Source organism: Manis javanica, chromosome 2 (genome assembly GCF_040802235.1).
Source record: "Manis javanica isolate MJ-LG chromosome 2, MJ_LKY, whole genome shotgun sequence".
Lineage (NCBI taxonomy): Eukaryota > Metazoa > Chordata > Mammalia > Pholidota > Manidae > Manis > Manis javanica.
The window spans coordinates 99,478,514-99,505,090 of NC_133157.1; positions in this window are offsets into that span (position 1 = coordinate 99,478,514).

Sequence of the window (26,577 nt, forward strand, 5' to 3'; positions counted from 1 at the left end):
CTGCACTGGGAAGACCTAGTTCCAGAGTCCAGGCCTTCCCTAAACTACTTCTCCAATAACAGCTCACTAAGTTGGCCCCTGGCCATTTAAACAAGCCAGAGCCCTGAGCATCAATGCCTGAACAGCACTCAACTGTGTGAACAGCAGGGTGCACTCTCAGGAGGGACACTGAACGCTGCTCACCGGGGGACTTGGTATTGACCTCATTAGAAACAGCAAGTAGATCTTAACTACCGGGGCTCCTGGAGAAGTTCCTGTGAAGGTCTGAAGTGACATTAGGTCTTCACGTGGGTCATGCTGGGAACATAATGAAAGAAGCCACCTTTGCAATGGAGGCTTCCACGTTATGGACGCCTCTGTGTGCTCCACTCTGATCCGCCATCAATAAACAGGAGGAGCAGGAGCCTCTGTCCCTGTTCTCATAAGGCCGTTGATACTTCTTGTTTATTAATCATCAATTTTGTTGATACTGTTTTAGGCTCCTTTTTGAGGGTATTAAGGTGTTTTAAAAAAGTTGAAGATCCTTGGCTCTCTCTATGAACAAAAATCCTAAATGAGATTGTTTTCACAAGTGTTTCAAATTCTGAACCATACATTAGGTTAGGAAAAGTGGACCTACTTCCTAAAGAATGAGCTAATTTCCTAGCTACCTGTAGTGAAAGTTTTTGTTTCTGGCTATCTAGAGTCCCTTGTGTGAGATTCAGTGGGAAGCACAGCCTCACTTCTAACTAAGAAAGTTTCAGGGGCCATAATTACATATATCAGACTTCCTATATCAAGGCCCTTTTTCTTCAGCTGCTTTCACCACGGATTTTTTTCCTCCCTTGGTGTGTATCTTTAACACTTCACGGAAGTACAAGTTGCCCTGGGTCTTGGAGGAGAGAGAGGAAAAGGCGTGAGGCGGAAAAAACTCAGTATGAGCAAAGCTGCGAGAGGAGTAGTAAGCAAGGTGTGCACATGAGACAGTCCCATGAGCGCCTGATTCCTGTGTCAGGCATGCACTGGGGAGGTGGGAGACAGAAGGGCGGATGTGTAAGAGGCCAGGATAGAGATGGCACTATGGTGTGGCAGAAACTCAGCAGCCGAGAAAGATTTCACAAAAGGTAAAGACCTGAGGGAAGCAAAGCTAATAAAGATAAGTCAAATCAGATGGCAGAATGATATCTGGCGACATGGCCACTGCTTCACTTGCTGCAGTGAGGCCTGGTGCAGAGTTGATAAGATGGCGGCATTTAGGCTGGCACATTGGCCCTGGAGAAGGAGGAGACCTTTCACAGATTTGACTGTCACCATGCAATTGGTCCTCTTACAAGGCTGAAATTCCCATTATTCGGAGTGTCTAAGCCTGCCTGGACATCCATCCTGTCTGTCATAAGGATGATGTCAGGGCAAAGCCATCCTGGGAGGAAGGATAGATTTCACTTCAAAGGTCAATTTAACGTCTGTGAATCTATGAGTCAATGAAATAAGAAGTCATCCAGAATTTTCAAATATACAGCACAACACTATTTGCATGTGATAAAAATAACTGCATGAAACAACAATATGTATTTTATAAGAATATAGATTTTATAAGATTATGTACACATTAAACACAGTTGAATGGCTTTCAATGGGGAGTTGGGAACTAAGACTGGCATATGAGGATAAAAGGGAATAAGTAAATTAATTAGTTGAGACAGGGAAAAAGAAAAGGTGAGATCCAAATACAGATTTTTTTGGTATTCATATAAAAAACATGAAATGTTAGAATGTCAGTTTCTGATTTAGTTGGTAGAATGAACTCCTCAGTAGTTGGAATCTTATTTTAAAGCTCTTATTATTTTAAAGTATATTAGACTCAGGTTGGAAATGTTACTTTGATGGTCTGACATTATTTATTAATGTAATTAAAATAAAAGCATTACTCCTGACATTGCCATGTCTCAAATGGATCTCTACCTGAGAACTCCACAACTTACATCACTATAGCCACAGTTTGTTTCAGTTTGCTATTCATGATAAAATGAGAGAGAAAATACAGTTGATTTTTAAATTTGTTTCAGTAGGTTTCACTGGGGCAATTCTCTCAAGTGGTTTTTCACAACCACCTGTATAATCAGAGAAATGTAATAATGCTTAAAAGATCGTGCACCATTATACAATGCATTTGGTTTTTTAAAAAGGAGGAAAATTCCCTGGCCCCCCAACCCCTGTTTTCTGCAATGAGATTCACTCTTTCCTGTCATATAGGACAAGCTGGGTTGCAAAATGGCTTCAATAACCCACCTCAGATAACTCAACTTCATTTAATTTAAAAGATGTGAAATTGTCCACATGTAAAACTTGACATTCAGATTCCTTACTACTGTGTGTTTAACAAGATCAGTAACACAGTTCTTTATCCTTTTTTGTATCTCAGACAATCCATGTGGGATCACATTCCTTCTGCCTAAACTTGTACTTTAAAACTTGTACTAAAAGTGTGGTCCACAGAATGGTTGCCAGTTACCAGTCTACCAAGACATAAATACAGAAAGGCAGTGTCTAAAACTTGTACAGCACTTTGACATTGCTGCAATATCCAAGTGCATGATCCAAGTGCACTTGATTTTGTGAACAAAGTATGAACAAGGTCCACAACCTTGATGGAAATTTAGAAAAAAACATAATCCAAAGCCCAGTGCTGCACCACAAAAAATTTGAGAGGTACTGCTTTAGAATATCCTCCTGTGAAGGTATGCGGTGACAAGCTCTTCATTTTTATTATATCTGCATATTCGGAACTCTGTTGCACTGGCTATAGAATTCCACACTGGCAATAATTTTCTTCAGTATCTTAAAGATATTTCCATTGGCTTTCAGCTTTTAGTGTTACTTTTGAGAAGTCAGGTATAAGTCTAACTGTACTCCTTTTATTTTTCTTATTGTTTTTAGATGTTCTCTCTGCTCTTAATTTTCTGCAGTTTCATTGTGAAATAAGGAGATATGAGTCTTTTTATTTATTTGGGATTTATTGTACTCCTTAAATCACTATTTGGCATCTTTCATTATTCTGGAAACTTTTCACATATATTATTTCTTCTAGTATTGATTCCTCCTCTTTTTTCTCCCCTTTTGAAATATCAAAAACAATGTATATTAGATATTATATCAGTCCACTCTGTGCCTCTTGGCCTTACTTCTGTATTTTCCATCTTTTTGTTTCCCTCTGCTACATTCTGTATAATGTTTTCTGATTTTTAATATAATGCATATTATGTTGATAATTATTTTCTGATAACTGTAATATTAAAGTCTCTTTATGACAACTCTTGCTTCTTTTGGTCCCTGCTTATAGTGTCTTGCTTCCTTGTTTGCCTGGTTATCTTTGACTAAGTGCTAGTCATTGCTTATGAAAATTATTTTTAAGAATCATTTGAAATCTAGCATGAAGGTATCTTCCCATGCAAAGAGTTTATGTTTGCTTCTGCCAAGTCTCAGACACTTAAACCAAGTATAACACTTGAGGTAGTATGAACCAGGATACCATGCTTTAGGTTTAGGTTACTTCTGGTTCACTCTTATGTACGACTATATGTCTTTTGGGCACTGCTTTATTTGGGAGCCACCATACCTTTAATAAACTCTGGACTGTGATTTTTGTCCTCCTCCAGCACAAACTGATCAGAAGAAAAACTCCTATTTGCTCAGACTGGCAAATGCTCTCAGGGCAAAATGCTTCTGTGGTCACTTATTCTGTAAATGCAGACTCCTTCCTCTCTTATTACATCTTAAAGAGATCAGTTTGTTTATTTTAGCCAGCCAGTTTTGGTTGTTTTCAGTAGGATGATTGGTCCTGCCTTACCATTCCTCAAAATAGAAATGTGCTTCTATTCATATAGAAGTGTAGGTAAATGACTAATGTAAGAAGTGCTTCAGGAATGTTCAGCAGGAAAGAAAGACCACTGGAGTAAGTGACTAGAGGAAGGCATTTGGAAAAGGAATGTTACTCACTCTTGGTGCTCAATGGTGCAAAACAAAGTCCCGGCTTTAGGTCTCTGACTCACTTGGACATAGTGCCACAAATGTAATCTGAGGTTGGGCAAAATTCATTCCATCAGTGGAGGTCCATCTAGAATTCATGAACAATTTTCACTCTGTCCTAGAAAATATTTTAAAAGACAGTTTAGAATTTCCATGCCCATTAAAGCAAAACCATAATTTTCTTTAGAATGATCTATCTGAAAAAGGGGCAACTGGGTCTTATTTCCTACACTAAAGATTGTGCAGGATTGAAAGCTATGTGGCCAGTTCATGTGCAATTCTGGGATTGGTTCCTTGAGCAAACAAATCTGTCTCCAGTGAAAGTTGCCAAAATGTTATATTACATAAACACTAGAACTGAACAGCAGTGTTTCTGAAAGATTAACACACTTGCAAATCACCTGGAGACCTTGTTAAAATGCAGATTCTGATCCTGGGCGGGGTGGGGTCAAAATTCTGCCTTTTTAACAAGCTCCCAGATAATCTCGGTGCTGCTAGTCCACAAACAACACTTCCAGTAGCAAGATCTATGGTTCAGAACATTTCACAATGAACACAGATCTGTGTTCCTTCTCCATATAAGGCTTTCCCACACATGGAAAAATTTTTTGTATTTAATGAGAACTGGAATGTCAAGAGAGGAGCCATCTCAGTAGCAATGCAATTAAGTGTTTACAGCTGCACAGCAAGTCCACCTCACAACTGGAATTATCTCCTTAGGGCCCAGATATGTGGGTAAAGCATTACTACTCTGGAAGCAGAACCTCAAGCCAAATAAGTCAAAAGCTTCACATTTTATTCATTGAACATACTAATGAATTTTAAAAATTTTTTCTTGTTTTTCCTTTTTTCCAGATCAACCATTTTGTTTTAATGAGTCCTTTCCATCTTATTTGTTGCTTCCTCTAAGCAGAGGTTCATCTCTTAGATAAACAGATGGGAAGGAAAATGAGGGATGGCACTGAAAAGAGATTCCTTCCTGTATACAGTCAGATCTGCCAGTAGTGGGGCTGCCCGGCAGCAGCCTATGTGTCAGGGACATGTGGAGGACAGAAAGGTACTGGAAACCTGGGAACCACAGGTAACAGCAGCCTCAGGTCTTTGGTTAGGCCTCTTCAAAACAGACCCTGTTAAACAGGACAGGTGAGGCCCCTCCCCAGAGATCAGTTCCGGGGAGAGTGAGCCAAGTCAGCCAGTTTGTGCTAGTGAAGAAAGCACCCCAATAAGACTCTAATTAGTAAAGCTAAGCCACCCTTAGGATTCTGTGTCCTCTGGCAGTGTAAGGTTTGAGCATCCCTGGATGGGTATGAGAAGACACTCAGTGGTGCTGCTAGAGGTTAGGTAGCGTTTTGTTGGGGGATCATCTCTCTTAAGAGGCTGGAAGAAGCCATACATAGGCTATGTGCTCCAGGAACTGAAGTACATCTCTCCCCGTCTCCGCAGGCTAGTCACTCTGCTTTCCAGCATGGCACCGCCCTCTGACTCATTTGCTGGCTGCTTCTGAGTGAGCCTAAAAGTGTGGTTTGTGGATGAGCAGCAGCATTGTCTGGGGGCTTTTTAGAATGTAGGTTTTTAGGTCTCACCCCAGGCCTCTTGAATCAACATCTGAATTTTAACATGAATTTCACCATGGATTTTTTTCCTCCCTTGGTGTGTATCTTTAACACTTCGCAGAAGTACAAGTTGCCCTGAGTCTTGGTGCCCTGGTGGTTCACGTGCACATTAATGTTCGAGAAATTCTGATTTAGAAGACACATAGTTGTTTGGACTGAAGATGCCCTTCCTCGGCCGTTTGGAGAACTGATGCTTGTTCTCCAAAAAAGCACACAGGGACTCTTGGACAACTCTTTCCAAAGACAGAGGGGCCTCTCAAGGAAACCCAAAGCTCTGTGGGTATAAACAATAGTGATTATATCGACTCATCTTGTACTTCAACTTGTGAATTTGGAGTTGCTTGAATTTTTAACTTTGATATAATGAGATAAAATGAACTTTGTTGGATTCTCTTAATCCCCCTTCACTAGACTGTTCCAGAAATAGTCATCCATAAGCCATAGGGGAGTTGAGATGAAAACTTTTGGAACATGAAATTTTGGCCCAAATGGGATTTTTGCTGGTTTTACTAATTAAGATTCTCTTCAAAACTAGGCCAGCACCATGCTATCCAGTTGGCAGTATGTTTAGAATCCCTCTGTAAATACTCAGTAGCTTGTACAAATAGGGAGGCTTTACTTTCCCATCATAAAGAGGGTCTGAAATAAAACCCAGACAACTCTATAAGTTTGTCTTTGCCATAAAAATAGTGAAATTCACTGAGAGCTGCCTTTCTGCACCCACACAGGATACTGGCTGGCCAGTTAATTGGCCATGGGAACCAGCTGGTGGTGTTTCACTCTATTCAAACTGCCAGAGGGGAGGCCAAACTTAGCTCTGCTTAACAAAGTGGGAAAGCTTTATATTCAGGTGATGCTAGTATCCACATAGAGTAAACAAGGCTGCCTGATTTTCATAAATTAGCCCATACAACCCCTGTATAGCTTCTCTTGAGGAAAAAAATTCCTCCAAAGCTCTACATGGCTGGTGTCTGGTATCACTGTGCTTCTCATTCAGACAGAAATCTTGACTGTCATCTCCTGACTTCTGAATATTTGGTTGAGAGAATGGAACACGGGAGTTCCACACTTTTTTCTTGAATGCACAGCCTGAAAAGTTAAATAGTTGGGTGGAGCTAGAGCTGCAAGAGGGAGAAGTGAGCTGACTGCATCTGCTCAATACTTTGAATATTGTATGAGCAAGTAAGTGAATTACTAAGCAATAGATATCCCATGAGAACAGAAATTTTGTTTGTCATGTTCATGTCTGTCTACTCAGAGGCAAGATCAGTGCCTGATATCCGGCTGGTATTCGATAAATATTTGTTGAATGTATGAATGTGTTGGACCATTTACCTCTGGGAGGTAACTGTTGAAACTGAGTCCATTTTACTTTGTTTAACCTTTTGCTTTTCTTCCCATTTTGTGTTTTGCCAAAAAACCCCTCTTCTTTTTTCCCTTGCTTATTTCACAGGGTCTTCCCATACCTGAGCAAATGGAAAATACAGTATTTTTTTTCTGGAACTACTTGAGATCAACTTGCCAGCTGAATGCTCTATCATTTCTGAATACTTTAGTGTGTATTTCCTACAAACAAGGACATTCTCCTATACAAACACACTGCAACCATCAAAACGAGAATATTAACAGAGACATTTCTATAATCTATTCCTCTGACTTTATTCCATTTTCATCAGTTGTCCCAGTAATGGCCTTCATGGCAGAAAGGACCCCATCCAAAGTCACTTGTTGCTTTTAGTTGTCATGCTGCAGTCGTCTCTTGATCTGGAGGTTTTTCAGTCTTTGCTTGATATTCAGGATCTTGATATTTGTTAAGATTACAGCCCAGTAGAATGTAGAATGTGCCTCAATTTGGATTTGTTTGATTTGTCCTCATGATTAAATTTTGGCCATGTATTTTTGGTGGAAATATCAGAAGGGTTGCTTTGTTCTTCTCAATGCATCCTACCAGGAGATACACAGCTTCAATTTATCTCGACAATGATGAGATTCACTTAAACACTTGATTATGGTCTCTGCCAATCTTCTCCACCCCAAATTTATTCCTTTTCCCTTTAATAAGTATTTTGAGGGGAGTAATTTGAAATTATGTAAATATTTTGTTACTCTATAAACTCCAATTAATGCATATTTGTGCATATCAATATTGACTAAGGTTTTTTTTGTTATCTGAGTGATACCCCATTATTTTTTTTATCTTATTTACTTTTATTTTTATTAAAGTATAGTTAATGCAAAATATTATGTTAAAAGGACAAAACCACATGATCATCTCCATAGATGCTGAAAAAGCATTTGACAAGATTCAACATCCATTCATGATAAAAACTCTCAACAAAATGGATATAGAGGGCAAGTACCACAACATAATAAAGGCCATATATGACAGACCCACAGCCAACATACTCAACAGCAAGAAGCTGAGAGCTTTTCCTTTAAGATCGGGAACAAGACAAGGATGCATACTTCCCCCACTTTTATTCAACATAGTACTGGAGGTCCTAGCCATGGCAATCAGACAACACAAAGAAATACGAGGCATCCAGACTGTTAAGGAAGAAGTTAAACTGTCCCTGTTTGCAGATGACATGATATTGTACATAAAAAGCCCTAAAGAATCCACTCCGAAACTACTAGGTCTAATATCTGAATTCAGCAAAGTTGTGGGTTACAAAATTAATACACAGAAATCTATGGCATTCCTATGCACTAATGATGAATTGCATCAAAAAGAATGAAATACTTCAGAATAAACCTGACCAAGGAAGTGAAAGACCTATACCCTGAAAACTATGGGACACTCTTAAGATAAATTAAAGAGGACACTAATAAATGGAAATTCATCCCATGCTCTTGGCTAGGAAGAATTAATATTGTCAAAATGGCCATCCTGCCTAAAGCAATCTACAGATTCAATGCAATCCCTATCAAAATACCTATAGCATTCTTCAATGAATTAGAGCAAATAGTTCTAAAATTCATATGGAACCACAAAAGACCTTGACTAGCCAAAGCAATTCTGAGAAGGAAAAATAAAGCTGGGGGAATTATGCTCCCCAATTTCAAGCTCTACTACAAAGCCACAGTAATCAAGACAATTTGGTACTGGCACAAGAACAGACCCATAGAGCAGTGGAACAGAAGAGAGTCCAGATATAAACTCAAGCATATCTGGTCAATTAATATGATAAAGGAGCCATGGATATACAATGGGGATATGACAGCCTCTTCAACAGCTGGTGTTGGCAAAACTGAACAGCTACATGTAAGAGAATGAAACTGGATTATTGTATAACCCTGTAGACAAAAGTAAACCAAAATGGATCAAAGATCTGAATGTAAGTCATGAAACCATAAAACTCTTAGAAAAAAATATAGGCAAAAATCTCTTAGACATAAACATGAGCAACTTCTTCATGAACATATCTCCCTGGGCAAGGGAAAGAAAAGCAAAAATGAACAAGTGGGACTATATCAAACTAAAAACCTTCTGTACAGCAAAGGATACCATCAGCAGAACAAAAAGGCATCCTACAGTATGGGAGAATATATTCATAAATGACCTATCTGATATTGGGTTGACATCCAAATTACATAAAGAGCTCACGCACCTCAACAAACAAAAAGCAAATAAGCTGGTTAAAAAATGGACAGAGGAGATGAACTGGCAGTTCTCCAAAGAAGAAATACAGATGGCCAACAGGCACATGAAAAGATGCTCCACATTGCTAATCATCAGAGAAATGCAAATTAAAACCACAATGAGATATCACCTCACACCAGTAAGTATCACCACCATCCAAAAGACAAACAACAACAAATGTTGGTGAGTATGTGGAGAAAGGGTAACCCTTCTACACTGTTGGTGGGAATGTAAACTAGTTCAACCATTGTGGAAAACAGCATGGAGGTTCCTCAAAAAACTAAAAATAGAAATACCATTTGACCCAGGAATTCCACTTCTAGGAATTTACCCTAAGAATGCAGCAGCCCAGTTTGAAAAGACATATGCACTCTTATATTTATCTCAGCAGTATATATAATAGCCAAGAAATGGAAGCAACCTAAGTGTCCATCAGTAGATGAATGGATAAAGAAGATGTGGTACATATACACAATAGAATATTATTCAGCCATAAAAAGAAAACAAATCCTACCATTGCATGGATGGAACTAGAGGATATTATGCCCAGTGAAATAAGTCTGGTGGAGAAAGACAAGTACCAAATGATTTCACTCATCTGTGGAGTATAAGAACAAAGGAAAAACTGAAGGAACAAAACAGCAGCAGACTCTCAGAACCCAAGAATGGACTAACAGTTACCAAAGGGAAAGGGACTGGGGAGGGTGAGTGGAAAGGAGAGATAAGGGGGAAAATGGGGCATTATGATTAGCATGGATAATGTAAGGGGGTGGGACATGGGAAAGGCAGCATATTCAGAAAAGACAAGTGGTGATTCTATAGCATCTTGCTACACTGATGGAGAGTGACTGTAATGGGGTATGTGGAGGGGACTTGATAATGGCGGAAGTCTAGTAACCATAATGTTGTTCAAGTAATTGTACAGTAATGATAGCAAAAAAAAATTATGTTAGTTTCAGGTGTACAACTTAGTGATTTGGCAATTATATACATTATAAAATGCTCACTACCATAAGTGTAGTTCCCATCTGTCATTGTACAATATTATCACAATGTTACTGACAATATTTCCTATGCTGTACTTTTCATCCCTGTGACTTATTTTTTATAACTGTAAGTTTGTGCCTCTTCATCCCCTTCACCAATTTTGCTTGTCCCCCCTACCTGGTTATGATCCATTATTAACATTATTTACTTTGATTCTTTAATTGTCCTAGTTGGGCCAGCAGAAGCCCCTTTGAACTGGTTTCTGTGACACTGACAGGTCCCAAGTCATTTGAACCCTTCTTCCTTTTCTGGCATAATTACGTTTCCAGCTCATTAGTAATTTTCCTGCCCTACCCATGGCATCAACCATTTCTACAAGGAGCCCTGGTTCTTTTAGCAGAGAAGGGTATTTAGAGACCAGTATCTGGGTTCTAGGCATCCTCATTGCTAGCGGGGTATTGCCTTCTCAGTGGACAGAGATAAGGTATATATATGTGTGTTCATATAAGCACACACACATACCTATATGTGTAAATACATATATGTATATGAACACACATTGAACTTTATATCTACGTCTAGGTGTTTATTTCTATTTATCTCTCCATCTGTTTGGAAACTCCCAAGGAGTCATATCAATACCTCCAATTTCAAACCAATACCATGGGGTTCACCCTAGTTTTCTCTTTCCCTATTTTGTAGCTCACTTCTCAGGCAGTGAACAACCTGAATCTCATTGGCCTTATCATGTGTGCTTGATTAATCCCTCTGTACATGTACCTAGTCCCCACGGAAGCCATCCACACATGGATGCCCCCTTACCTATTGGGATTCTAGTCCCATGGGGCTGGACCACAGGTGCACTTCTCCACAGGGCTGAGCCCCTGCCTTGCTGGAATGCTGACACTCCTCACAGGCAGCTCTTCTATGCAGATGTCCCCATTTTCTTCTTCAGCTTCTTCACTCCACTCTGGGCCACCGTGGCTGCTTCCCTTTATCCCTTGCTCTGCCTTACCTAGCAGCTCTATGACCAGACAGGTCAGGAAAGGAAAAGACTGAGGGACCTAACCAGGCTTTTATGATTTGCAATGCAAACCTTTTCTTACTCTGAAAGACTGTCCAAGTTTGTTTGAAGCAGCCCCAAACTTGAGCTACTTCAACTGCATCCCTGAGGAGGAGGCAGCCATCCAAGCACGTTAGAATGCTCTTGCGGTGGAACTTGCTAGGGAAGAGCTCCCTCTGTGTTTTTCCTGTGCCGACCATCAAGAGCAAAGATTTCCTTCTCTAGCATCACGTTGTTCACCATTTTCATTTGTACTGCGCTTGTTACTGTTCTCTGCTCTTTGCTTATATTTCCCAAATCCAGTAAACAAATAAAACCGGCACAGCCTTCAAGGCCTTCTGCTAATGCAGTGGGGAAAGGATGAAAACACTGCAGTTTTAGGTGAGTGAAAAAAAACAAGGCAAAAACAAAAGTCCTCTTCAACCTAAGTGTTACTCAAAAGATGACAATTTCCCTCCATCTCATTTTCTTCTCTGGTATTTATCATGTCTTGCTACAAACATCCCAGATCTAAGGGAACTTCTGATCCCTATTGTTATGTAAGAGCTTTACCCACCCCCACTTTTGGGTGGGTTATATGTTGGTTACATAAGCATCAAGGCTGGCCTGTATCACACATTACATTAGCTTGAGCACAGCCTCTTACAGAAGTCACGTAGGTGCTTTGCTGCTTGCTACCTTGTACCCTAGCAACATTACTCACCCATTTCAGAACAGGGCTTCCACTTAAAAAGAAGGTCATGGACACTTGTGTTCAGAAGTGTGAAATCAAAGTCGATAATTTGGTAAAAGCTTCATAAATAACAGGAATTTTTAATTGTTGTTTTTACATTATTTCTTTCAGAATCATTACTGACGTATTAGTGAATGTTGATGTAGGTAGGCAAGGTGGCTGGAAGTGGGAGGAAGGATATTTACAAAATCCTCTTAGTTGTTGACGTTAGCTTCCTGGATTTCTTTTTTTCTTTTAAGCAAATCTTAATGGAACAAATGACATGACAAAGTACTCAGAAAACATCTGAAATATGAGATCCACGTACACACGCCTCCAGATATCAACTTGTCAAGTCTGATGCTTGTGTTCAGTGGGTGTCTGCAGGGCTGACTCAAGGCTGTACTCTCTGGTACAGGGTGTTGGAGCTTGTTCCCCACCCACTCTCCTCTTTTCCCTTGATGCAACTGGGCAAGGCAGAGCAACTGCCCTCTCAACAGCTCCCAACCCCTGCAATTTCTCTCAGATGAGTTTGGCTTCTGAATGATGCCTGGAGGGAAGAATTTCCCAGCACTGGATTTACATTATTTTCCTGCTGTGCTTTAGATATCATTTTTAAAATTCCATTCATACTAGGAGAAGAAATCATTTCAAGAAAATAAAGGGCTGAGAATCTATCTCCTCTGCACACCCATAATTCCCACTCAACCTTACAGTCAACGAATCAAAGAATTGGGAGGGCAGATGTTAGCTAGAATGACCTCTGAAGGTGTCACAGATGATTTTTAAAAACACAGTAGGAAGGGAGTGTGGTTCCTACAGATTGCCTTATTCTTCTCTCTCTGTTGACAGGCAAGTTGCTCCTTGGAGGTGGATGGATGTATTGGGCTTGGGTATGTGGGTTTAGGGGTCACTCTGTAAGCCATTGCTTGTCAGCAAGAGGAATCTGGGTGGTAGCACAGCGTGACCGATAACGTGAGGAAGGACAGTAATTCAAGGTCACATGGAAAGGAGGTGAAAAAATCCTTCCTCAAGCTAGGGAAACTGAAGACGTGGAAACATCAGCACCCCAAGCTCCTTAGGGAAACTGGGTCCTTAATGTCATAATTTTCACAAAGTTAGACTGATAGAATCCATAGATAGTAAAGTGCCTAAATTAAATCCAGCTCAGTCAGGTATGTCTGGATAGTTCTTGGAGAGATGCTTCAAGAAGGAATCAATATGGTCTGATCATTCTTAACAGAGATGATTTTCACACTGGTATGGAGAGCAAACTCCTAGTGTTGAAATTGGACAGCTCATGGTGAAGTGTTCATTTTTGTGGGTCAACTGGTTCCCCTCTTTGGGGGCAGGGTCAGGGGACCAAGCTGCCCTAGTGAGCTGGTCCAGGGGAAGGACTTGACCTTGGCCCTGTGACACACCCATATCACCAGACTCGATAGGCTGAAAGGTCTGGGGACATTTCCTATCTTCCTTGTCTACTTATTTGATGCACCTCCTAGAGTTTTATCATTCCCACCTGCGATGGGAAAATTATGTAATGGGAAGACTTGTGGAAAATCAGTTTCATATTCCTGATTCTGTTGCTTAAGAATAAATACAGGAACCCTTCAAGCAGCTGATGATCATCTACTATTGTTATTTTGGGTTCATAAATATTTTTTGCACCGGCTAGCCCTTGATGCCCTACATTTCTACCATTAGACAACACTTTTAGTGTTGGGATATTACAGGTGTTAAAATACAACCTGGTTCATGTAACAAAATCTTAACACCTTGCTAATACAGTATTAGCCAGCCAAGACAGACCCCCAAGAGACTGGTTGTGGAAGCAGGCGATTTTGGGTCTGGAGAAGGGAAGGAAACGTACAACTAGATCACAGAAGGCCGGCTCTCCAAGGTCAGTGATCTGAAGTGTTATTATCTCCTGAACAGCTGGCTTCCTGCTTGCTTGCCATGGGCCTGGGCACTGCAGCTAGAGCTCCCTCACAAGGTGACACCGTGTCCCGGACAGGACAACATTCCGAGAAGTCTGCCCGCTTTGCTGTCTTCCACCCCATCCATCAATCTGAGTGCTTTCTGGCTCAGGGCACACGCCTTGTATTAGTGATAGAGCATACCGTGAGAATGTTTAGAAATGTTCGTGAAGGTTTCTAATCCTGAGCAGGAAATGAGAGGGGAGTAGAGGGATGAAAGCACTTTTGGAAGGAGAAAACGCTCCCGCAGCTGTCGTACACCTGCCAAGCCCAGTGTCTCCTCCAGTGTGTATGGCGGGACTCAGTAATTATGTGTGACTCCCGTGCTCAGGCCCAGCTCCCAGCAGGAAAGGCTGCTGTGGATCTAAAGTAGCGGTTTGGTAACATTTTGCCCTTGGGGGTTTTGTGCAAAGAGAAAAACCATGCAAAGTATTTTTTAGCTTTGACTTCTGTGACTCTATGGAAACAAGGCAGTAGTGTTGAGAATCCAGTGAAAGATGGAGCAGCTAAGACAGTGAAGCTTTGAGGTGGGGGAGGGAGAGAGAGCAGGAAAAGGCATAATAGAATTTATTGGAGACTATACTTGGCTCTTCACTTTTGTCTCTGGGATCTGAATTAGGAACTTGTTCAATGGGCTGTTGATTTGGATCTGAGAGGGAGAGTTATTGGTTTTGTTTAGAAAAATGCTTGCGACAAGAGAGGAAAAGGGTTTCTGGAGGTCCTATTGTCCAGGCATCTTCAGCCTTGTCAGTTAATAACACTTTGGCATTTCCCAGCCTCATTTAAAGCAGTGGAACAATAAGACGACATTTCTCTGAATTGTGTTCTCTTTGTTGTAATACTGTCTTAGGCAAACTCAAGGCTCAGGAATTCAGCTCTGGGATTGTCTGCGAGCTTGAGGGGTAGAGATGCCCGGTGCTCACCCTGGCTCCATCTGCAACACTGACTGCAGTCGAGACACACACTGAATTTGTGGCAGATGGCCAGACTGCTCTGAGTTCGAAGAGAGTATATGGATATTTAAATACACACAAACATGCCCTGAGCAGCTGTCTGTCCATGTGTCTTCCTTGCAAACTGCAACCCAGGGCCCCTGAGGTCAGCAGCCCCAGGCCATTGCCACTGTGCCCCCGTTGCAGATCCTTCTGATCCCAAAAGACCATATCTAAGAGTCTGGGAAGCCATCCTTCACTCTTCGATCTCACTGAGTGGTACAGTTGGGAGACAGATTGGAAATAAGGAAGGACGAATGAGAAAGTACAGTTATTGATCCCAGTGAATTTGAGATGCCAAAGAATGTAACAAGATGCCCCATCTAGCATCCTGATTTGAACTTCAGAAGACCAGCTGAGATTAGCCCAGTCTCCCTTAAATTCCTTCTACACCAATGTAGCTTCATTTTAAGTGGTCTGATTAAAAAATAATATGTGACAGGAAGCTGTGAATTGAATATAAATGAGGCAAATTTGGAAGGGTTTTACATGAGAATTTAATATGATAGACATAGAACCTGTTATAGGAAAGATTTTTCAGATACTTAACAAGTACTTGGTCATCAATGCTCTCATCAAAAAGCATCCCATAGTCAGAGTCCCTGCTAGGAATCCACTGTGGGAAAGCAAAGGCATTGATACAGGTATGCATATAAATATTGGCATACTAAATCTGTAATGGAACAATGAATACCTGTGGGAATGGCAGGGCCCTCTCGAGCAGCTGGCACGGATGCAATGAGCACCCTTCTCTTTCTCCAAGTTGCCCAGCGTGGCTGCTTCTGTGCTGAGAGTGCAGTAGCTGTCATCCGAAAGAGAGGCCCTGTACCACCAGGTGTGCTCATCTTCTCACAGAGCCTCAGCTGGCATGTCCCATGTTAATTGGGCTCCAAGATCACTGCCCTTTTAGTTCATCCTCACATCCCCAAGCCACCATGTTCCAAAATGCTCACTGTGCTAGCCTGATATGAGGGGTCTTGAGCATTAGGCTCTTGGTTTGCTGGGACTAGTCCTCTCCTGTGACCCTTAGATACTTGGCTGGGCTTGGGTGTCCATCACAGACCCCCTCCTCTCTCGTAAACTTCCTTTTGAGAGCCATTGCTTATTTTCTGGACACAGACACCAGACAGCATTCCCTAGTGCATGTCAGGGGCTTCTCTGATTTCAGAACTGGCACATCCCCCCTGCAGAACTCTGCACCAAGAGGTTCCCAGACATGCCTCCTCCAGTCACAGAAGTGCCTGTCTGGATTTTTCTCATGCTAGCAGGCACCTGCTGGCTCTGTAATTGTTTACCTAAGAGAAGCAGTCAAAGTTATTCCTCTTGCGGGAGCGAAAATCAGCTCCAAATTTACTTGTTGACTACACCTAGAGAGAGATGTGGCTGTGCTTTGGTTTAAAAACCCTCTGCCATTCTTAGCACCCTCCACTGACCATAAAGAATAAAGCAGCCCATCTATATGCTGCTTACAAGAAACTCACCTCAAACCCAAAGACATGCACAAACTAAAAGTCAAGGGATGGAAAAAGTTATTTCATGCAAACAACAGGGAAAAAAAAGCAGGTGTTGCAGTACTAGTATCAGACAAAATAGACTTCAAAACAAAGAAAGTAATGAGAGATAAAGAAGGACATTACATAATGATAAAGGGCTCAGTCCAACAAGAGGATATAACCATTCTAAATATATATGCACCCAACACAGGAGCACCAGCATATGTGAAACAAAAAGTAACAGAACTAAAGGAGGAAATGGAATGCAATGCATTCATTTTAGGAGACTTCAACATGCCACTCACTCCAAAGGATAGATTCACCGGACAGAAAATAAGTAAGGACACGGAGGCACTGAACAACACACTAGAACAGATGGACCTAGTAAACATCTATAGAAGTCTACATCCAAAAGCAACAGGATACACATTCCTCTCAAGTGCACATGGAACATTCTCCAGAATAGACCACATACTAGGCCACAAAAAGAGCCTCAGTAAATTCAAAAAGATTGAAATTCTACCAAACAACATTTCAGACAACAAAGGTTTAAAACTAACAATAAATTGTACAAAGAAAACAAAAAGGCTCACAAACACATGGAGCCTTAACAACATGCTCCTAAAGAATCAATGGATCAACAAACAAATTAAAATAGAGATTAAGGAATATATGGAAACAAATGACAACAACAACACAAAGCCCCAACTTCTGTGGGACAAGTGAAAGCAGTCTTAAGAGGAAAGTATATAGCAATCCAGGCATATTTAAAGAAGGAAGAACAATCCCAAATGAATAGTCTAATGTCACAATTATTGAAACTGGAAAAAGAAGAACAAATGAGGCCTAAAGTCAGCAGAAGGAGGGACATATAAAGATCAGAGAAGAAATAAACAAAATTGAAAAGAATAAAACAATAGAAAAAAAATAAATGAAACCAAGAGCTGGTTCTTTGAGAAAATAAAATAGATAAGCCTCTAGCCAAACTTATTAAGAGAAAAAGAGAATCAACATACATCAACAGAATCAGAAATGAGAAAGGAAAAATCACGACAGACTCCAGAGAAATAGAAAGAATTATTAGAGAATACTATGAAAACCTATATGCTAAAAAGCTGGAAAACCCAGAAGAAATGGACAACTTCCTAGAAAAATACAACCTTCCAAGACTGACCCAGAAAGAAACAGAAAATCTAAACAGACCAATTACCAGCAACGAAATTGAATTAGAAATCAAAAAACCACCCAAGAACAAAACCCCCGGGCCAGATGGATTTACCTCAGAATTTTATCAGACATACAGAGAAGACATAATACCCATTCTCCTTAAAGTTTTCCCAAAAATAGAAGAGGAGGGAATACTCCCAAACTCATTCTATGAAGCCAACATCACCCTAATACCAAAACCAGGCAAAGACCCCAACAAAAAAGAAAATTACAGACCATTATCCCTGATGAATGTAGATGCAAACATACTCAACAAAATATTAGCAAACTGAATTAAAAAATATATCCCAAGTGGGATTCATCTCAGGGATGCGAGGATGGTACAACATTTGAAAATCCATCAACATCATCCACCACATCAACAAAAAGGACAAAAACCACATTATCATCTCCATAAGATGCTGAAAAAGCATTCAACAAAATTCAACATCCATTCATGATAAAAACTCTCAGCAAAATGGGTATAGAGGGCAAGTACCTCAACATAATAAAGGCCATATATGATAAACCCACAGCCAACATCATACTCAACAGCAAGAAGCTGTTTCATCTACACAAGGAAGCTAGTCAGTAAGAAGTGTTACCATTTCTGATTTTTAGATGAAATAGCTTGGAACTTATAGCCAGTGCTTTGGGAGCTAGAATTCAAATGCCTGTGTGTCTGGTATGATTCTATGACATAAACTGCCTCCCACTGACCTCTCCGGGACCGTGTTGTTAAACAACCCTACGTTGTCCCATGACGTCCCTAGTGGTATGATCAGATGGGAGCTGGAAAAGGGACTGGGCTCAGCTGTCAAAATGGTGATGCCTGCAGAAGAGAGCTCTGACAGATGCCTTTCCTCGTCGGGACCCAGAGTCTGCCTTGCTTCCTGCAGTGGGTAGGGTTTACACCCTCCAGACAGCTCTCGATAGGCCACACCAACTCTTGAGAGAATATGTTAATGCACAATTTTATGAAGATACAAAACACGGGAGTCAAAGAGAAACACTCAACCTACACCGTGAAATGAGAGCTGCATTTGCTATTTAGCTGAGCAACACCACATGCAATAAATGCTTATGTGACTCATGTGTAGGTTTCATGTTGCCACTATAATAGCTTACTTCAAATTTGGTGACAACACAAATTTGTTCTCTCATGGTTCTGGAGGTCAAAAGTCTAAAGTCAAAGTGTGAGCAGGACTGGTTCCTTCTGGAGGCAGAGGGTCTGTCCCTTGTCACTCTCAGTTTCTAGAGGCTGCCAGCATTCCTCAGCCTGGGCTGGTGGCCACAGCACTCCCACTCCAATCCCTGCTTCCGCTGTCACCAGGCCTCTCTCTCTCTTTTGACCTCTCGCCTCACTCTTACAAGGACCCTCGTAATCCTGTTTGGGGCCCTCCTAGCTAATCCAGGACAATCTTCCCATCTCAAGATCCTTACTTGATGGCATCTTCAGAGTCTCTTTTGCCATATAAAGTGGTGGGGTTTGTAGGGATTAAGACTTGGAGATCTTTGCAGGGCAATTATTCAGCCTGCCACAAATAGCTTCTGATTTTATTTCTAATCTTCTCACTAAGGAATCAGAAAATGCCATCAGTGGGGCAGCTAAGGGAATGGTGTCTGTTCTGCCCCGCACAAATCTCTTCCAAGTTTTGTGAGTCTTTTTAATGCTGCTTCCTGTCCTCCAGTGGAAGGTTCCCAGCCTTCTCCTCCCATGACCCACCCCCTCCAATGAGCTTCTACCACAGCAGTTGCTTCCGTTGTCACACACATAATCAGAGTTCATCTTACCACAGCAACGTTTATGGCAGTTTTGCGAATGAGGCTTGGCTTAGCTCCAAGAAACTACAAAATTCTCTCTACCTGCTTTACTCAACACCCCAGAATGGCTGCTGGATGCTTCATCTCACTTTCTCCTTGATTTTGAGGCTCTGGACCTGTGGTCCCTGAGATGATCAAAGTTCTACAATTGCAGGGAGGGTAGGACTCCGGTTGGCAGATGCAAATGACAAGATGCTTCCTGAACATTGTTAAACTTCCTCTTTGGCCATTCAGGGATGGTTCTTCTTAGGCATATCATGCTAAGGATTTTGTGGGCTAATACAGCACTAAGAATTTACTAGAGAACAATGATTGGAGGAGAAGGGATTTCAGGCTCAGGAGTAAATAAAAGATACTTGTTCTTGAGGTTTCTCATGTTCAGTCTAAACCAGAGACACCGAGGTGGCCTTTACACATCCAAAGAAAAGTGAAAGGAATCAGACTAACAGTATCTAGAATTCCAGCAGGATTCTATTTCTCCAGACCCTTAGCTCTACTGTACATGCTGTAGTTTTTCAGTTAACAGGTAGTTGAAAACTAAGTGATAAGAATATTCTTGTATTACTAGGTGGAGAATTTTATATGCTGGAATTTCTTGAAAGAAAGTTAGAAAGAGTGAAAGCTGAAAATTGTTCTTCTAATTGCTCCCACAGCTTGCATGGGAAGCCTAGGAGGTATGGAGTCCTGAGGTCCTGTGGTTTAGTGTGGTAAGGAAGTGGTGCTCACTTCCAGCTGGAAGGTTGGCAGTGAGTAGCAGGGCATGGGAGGTGGGAGAGAGCAACATGAACAGAAGGGGCTTGCTTTTCTCAAACTCTTTATTACAAAAATTTTTAATCTTAGATTAGAAAATACTCTAATTCCTCACTAATAAATCATAGAAGATACTGTAAGTGCCTTGAATTTACCAGTTATTATCATTTAGCCACATTGGCTTCACTCACACATGTGGATACATGTAAATACATGCAAATACATACATATGTGCTTTTTTCCCCTTAACCATTTGGAAGTGAGTTGAAGAGGTCACGACACCTCACCCCTAAATATTTCAGAATTCATCTCCTAAAAAACTAAGGGCAGTCACTTATATAACCACACTACTGTTATCACACCTAACTAAACTAATAATTCATAATAGCACTTAATATATAGCTTGTGTTCACATTTCTCAAACTATCCAGATATTTCTTTTATTTTTTGGTGCATAAATATTTAATGGATATATATATATTTTTGAGAGTAGAAAAATTGGAGCAGTAGAGAAGACTAAAGAGAATAGGTGGATATGTTTTGGTATAAATTATTCTGTGAGAGGTATGCCCTGCTATTGTCAGTTATCTGACATAAACTGTTTGCATGGATTCTACATCAGACTGTTTCTTTGAATGCATGTCCTCATAAAGACTAAGTGTAGGGAGACCCCAGTATTTTTTGGGGGGCATTGGTTTTTTGGTGGACAGGTTACATAGGTTAGGGAAATAATAATTATTCATATTTAATCAAGGGGTTCTCAAACTTTAAGGCTCTTAAGACAACTTAGAGTGTTTGTTAAAAGCACACAGATCTTTGGTCTTGCCTATGAGAGATTTTGATTTTGTAGGCTTGGGGTAAGGTCCCCAAAAGCTGCAGTTTTAAATAACTTTCCAGGGGATTCTGATACATGAAGAATGATTTAATCAGTTAAGCCTGCTAGAGGTGCATTTAAGAAAACTTCCTCACAGTGAGGAATATATATTTTTTAATTCCAAGTGAGTGATTTATTATTGATGGGCTTTTAGGTAAAATATTATGTGTACACACACACACACACCACACATGGGCACTCACTTGAGCACAGTGAGTGCTCAGTGTTTTGAAGTGATTAAGAGCTTTCGTATCTGTCACCATTCTGTGACATTTAATTTTGGAAAGACCACTGTAAGGTGAAAATGAAGCATACTGTGAGATAACAAGAGATATGACATTCCTTAATTTCAGTTAATGAAAAACTGAGTTGCAGACATCTTGCTCATACACTGTCCTCTGATCACTAGAAAGAAACATGGATTGGGTGATCAGGCAGAAGGGTATGTTTTCAAAAACATGTATTAGGTTTAGAAAATGTATACAAAAACACACTAGGTCTAGAAAAATAAAGCCAGAGCAAGAATCTTCAATAGATCACTTCACCTGGGAAAGTTTCTTTCAGGCCTAATGAGGAACCCAGATCTATTTAAAAATGATCTGCCTACTCATGTCATGCTGTGACGGCATCTTGAAATAGAACAGCTTTCATGTCATTGGTGGGTCCAGGGTGGACTGCACGTAGGGTGATCCTGTTCAACAACTTGGGCCATGTCATTTAGTTGAACAGAAGTAAAACCTCCTGGCACTTTTTCAGGGGGCAAAATATGGGGCAAGAACAGTATTACAGCATCCCAGAGGCTGCACTGCCAGGTTTGGCATCTCGGGGACATGGTTTCCAGTGGTGGTAGGAGTCCAGGTCACGAATCTCAGGACCAGGTATTAAGCCAGGGAGACATATTTCAGAACTGAGCAATTTTTGAAAGAAGAGATTGGAAAGCTTAAAAAGCCTAAAGAGACTATTTAAAAAGAGATATGAATATACTTAGATGGATTAGGATTTTCAGATGAGGGATGAAATGAATTATCTCTGTATCTTGAGCTTCCTTTTTAAAAAAAAAATGATTTGCTAAAATATTTTCTATGTGCAATTACTCAGGGTACTGTTATTATTGGGGAGGATCCAGCCAGCTGGTTCAGTAATTGTAATAAGCACTCTCAAGTTTTGTCTGTGTGGAAATGTAACTGTATTAATTAAGACTCAGATGGATTTATTGGTGTCTCCTGGTCCATAAATGTCTGTGTGCTGGTGAGCTGGGTAAGTATGAAAGTCGGTGTATAGGAGAGTATTTGATGAATTTCAAGAACCTCACATTCCATGCATATAATAAATATAGTAATAAAACCCGGTAGCATTATAAGAATCCCTTTGCCATAGGATAATATTTTTGAGATATGAAACAATGAAACTACATCCCCCCAGGTTTCCCTTCTTCCAGTTTGTCCTGTTCCCCGTTTAGGTTGGGCTACTCAGTGCCCATTGTCTCTCAAAGGGGAACAGACAACGGGGAGCAGAGAAGATGTTTCTTTCTGGACTTTTTCCTTCTGATGAGAAAGGCAAGGAGTTGGCCTTGGCAGACCTGTGAGGAGCCTCACGGAGGGAGGCAGGGCTCTCCGCCTTGGGCTCCCTCTCCCGGGACCTCCTGCACTAGGACAGGTGTCTGTGCCCACAGCCAGGGTGGAGGGAGTGAGGGGCTGAAGAGGCCAGAGGCCAGGCAGACAGGAGTAGAAGTGGTGCACACATGCCCAGCAGCCCTAGGGCAAGCCACGCCAGTAGGCCACCACCACGGACCGGGATCTACCTGTGTCCTCATCAATGCCTTCCCATCCGATTACCCCCAGGGGAGCACCTCCCTTAAACTGTCCCTGCAAATGGTTAGGAGAAAGCTGTGGGGCCTCTGGACACCTAGCTGGTCCACTAAAGGAAAAAGGACAGTCCTCACACCTGCACATGGCCAGGCTCTGGAGCCAAGACAATGCACAACACACTCCTTTCTGTAGGCACATTGCTGGCACCTTAATTTTCCTGTCATGTTGGTACTGGAGTTGAGAGAATGATACTTAATCTCTCATAGTTGATTAACAGGTGAAATAAATTCCTCTGCTGGGGTTAGCTTTTCTAAAACATGGAATCAGGTCATTTCCAGTGTGAAATCATTTAGGTGTCTCCAGGATGTCTCCCAAGAGTGAAGTGCAAGGCCCTTTACGGTTGGCCCACCACATCACTCCAGCCATTTGGCCTCTCCTCCCCATCTACACACCCTCCACTGAAGGCACATGAGATTGGCCACTGCTCTGCGAGACTGCATGTGTCTTCACCCTTCCATGCCTTTGCTCATGAGCCTCCTCTGCCGGGAATGCCGGCTCTTCCTTATTCCCACTTACCCCTCCCCAAACCCCTAGTCACATCACTCACACATTTCAACATTCACTCAAAGCCCAGGGAAAAATCACTTTCTTAATCAACCTTGCCCCGCCTCCATCTACCAATCCCATCTCTATGAAGAATCATGCTAATGGGGTCTCAGCACATCTGTATGAATTGTAAACCCATTCTTCTCAGAGGAGTTGCGCCTCCTGAGAGCAAACATATTCTTCTCCTGATCTTGCACCTGGACAGAGTTTGTACATAGTAGTCACTCAAGTGATGTTGGTTGAATTTAATAGAAATGATAGGGAAATCATACTTTGATGGTTACTGACCTATATGTCCATATGTCACATATAGGATACTTACTGAATTCTTTCTTATGGAGTATGAAGTAAAGGTAATCCAACTAACAAGATTCTAGGTGGTGTCCTGTAGAGAAAGTACTTCTTTTCTAACAGTCTTTCAGTGGTGCCTGAAAATCCACTACATTTGGTGTTTTTGCACCAAATATTTCAGGAGCCATTTACAGAGCGACTTCTATGTGCTAGATGCTGTTCACCATTACCCTTTGTTCTACTTCCATTGAGCCAAAAAAGGGTTAGGTGGTAGCAAGGAAGTATAGAAGGGAATATAGGAAGCTCAGCTACTCTGAGTCCTTCTTTGTGTCATTCCTATCCAGTTCCCAGTGCCCAAAATATTCCAAGGTGGGGGGAAATTTGGGATAATCTCCAGGGACAAAGAGGAGATATCACGGTGCAGAAGTCTGTGATTGTTGGCAAAGCTGAACCCCAAATCAGCTAGTGCCTCTGTGCTTCTGAAAGGAAGGTCATCTGAGAGTGGAGGAGGCTTATATTGTACAGAATAAGAAGCGGGCAGTGAGAGTCAGAAGTGAGCTTTTACATCCTGTGCTTGGCATGAGGCCTCTAGAAGTGACAGTCATCTCAGGTCTTTTGCTTAAGACTCGGTTGAGTCATTTTTGGCCAGAGAGAAGCTCTGCACTAGGGAAAATTTTGGCAAACTTTCATGCTCCTTTGCCACAGATGAAAGTCATATTTCCATAAATAGAGGACAGCTAAGATGGCAAAGTAAGATTTAAAAGTCCACCCTCCAAATCTCTATATTTCCATACACTCTGCCACCTGCTCAACACTGTGCAGAAAGTCACCATAACTAGGATATGGTCCTTATCCTTAAGGAGTCTGTAACACTGGTGCAGAGAAAAAGGCTAATATTCACTGGCAATTACTCAACTGCGGCAATGAATAAAGTTGTGCCCACATTAATGGCACCCCCTTCTATGCTATTGCTCTCTTCGCTTGAGGAATGTATTGAAATGCATGTCTGGGCCTAAGGTGAGCAGAGCCCATGGGAGGCCTTGATTCCTAAGCCACAAGTAATCTCCTATCTGCGCATCAGTCATGCCTGTTCCGTAGGCCAGATCACCTCGGACACAGTCCTGCAGGGGCATCGTCTCTGTAGTGGACGGAAGCCCTGAGGGCAGGAAGAGGGGATCTGGTACCCGTGGGCAAAGTCTGAGCTAGCAGCCACATGCCCGATGGGCTGGAACTTCTCCAAGCTGGGACACTGCTTGGGCCTGTAGCCACCAATGAGATGGAGAAGAAGAGGAAAATCACTGTGAAATATTTTTATAGCATTTCCGACTCTGCCATGATGTACTCAAACTCCAAGCTCCATCATTGGCGTTCCTTGCAGGTCTACAGGAGGATGGGTTCTTGTGACCATATGCCCATCAGGGTGTCCTAGGCCTGTGTTTTCCTGGATATGCAGAACCAGAAACTGATTCTTTTGTGATTAGTTCTTTCCTTTCTTCCACCTCTCTTGATGTTTACTCTTCTTTCATCAAACTGCTCGCTCCTCTTCCTTTGGTACTACAGCCCTTTCTAACATCATTTCTGTTCCTATTTCTTTCTACAATGATGAAACTATTTTTTGGGACTTGATACTTACCTTTGAGAGTGGAGAACAAAACAAAAGAGGTGGGTTTTACCTGTGTATCCAGGTTCACGAGGCAAGATTGAGATAATCACTGGAGCAAAGCCAAGTAAATATTTTTCTTTGTTCTAAACCCTAGGGCCATGTGGAATGGGGACCTGTTTCCATTCACAGAACAGGTGGCATATCTGTAAGTCCTAGAGGGAAGTCTTCCCCTTCTGACATTTCATCAGTTTTATTGCTACCAGAAGCCAGCACTGTTCCCAGGGCAGGAGCAGCTGCTCAAGACTTGGTGCCAGAGCCTGGAATTTCCTTCCTTGCAGAGGAACTCATGGTGGCCCTCACAGCCTTGTTACCACCTTCTTCCCCTGCTGATTGGTCCTCAGCAGGGTGGGCCTCCGTGGGCATATGCAGTGAGGCGTCCACTGCAGAGCAGGGAGTGCAGATCGCCTTGACTGACTCCATCTGCCACAGAGGCCACCAACTTGCTAGAGTTGGATTGATCCCCGGAACTCAGAAGCAGTTCTTTCTGGTAGCTCCCTTCCTGTAAGTTCCAGCATGTTAGTGGGAGTGGGGAGATGAAGAGGTGATTTGTTAACTAACTCACACAGTCCTTTCTGATGGTGGCACTGAGGGACAGAGGACGGTGAAAGCTGCCATGCTTATCAACCTCATGTCCTCCCCACAGCAGTTGGAGTAGGTCTTTGCTTAGGGCAGGCATTTGATGAGTATTTAAAAAACAATGGGTATCAGCATCATATTTAATTCCTGTGCTCATTTGTTCATTGATTCCATAGGCGCATGCTAAGGGCCTGCCATGAGTAAGGCCACCCTGCTCTGGGTGGGACTGAGCACCTTCACCTGAGCTTGGCTACACTGTCAGGCTGAACAGGGGCAGAGACGGGGACCAGATGGACCAAGGAGATCATCGCCCCTGTGGAGGCTGGCTGCTGAGAGCCACTTGGTGGCTGAAGAGTAGTCAGGTGAATGGTGAGTTCAGCCGTGACAGCACAGATCAGCCACAATTTCATGACTACTCACTATGTACATTAAGTTCTCATGATGAGCCTATGAGGTAAGGTGGAGGTGAAGCTACAGAAGCTTAGAAAGAGGAAT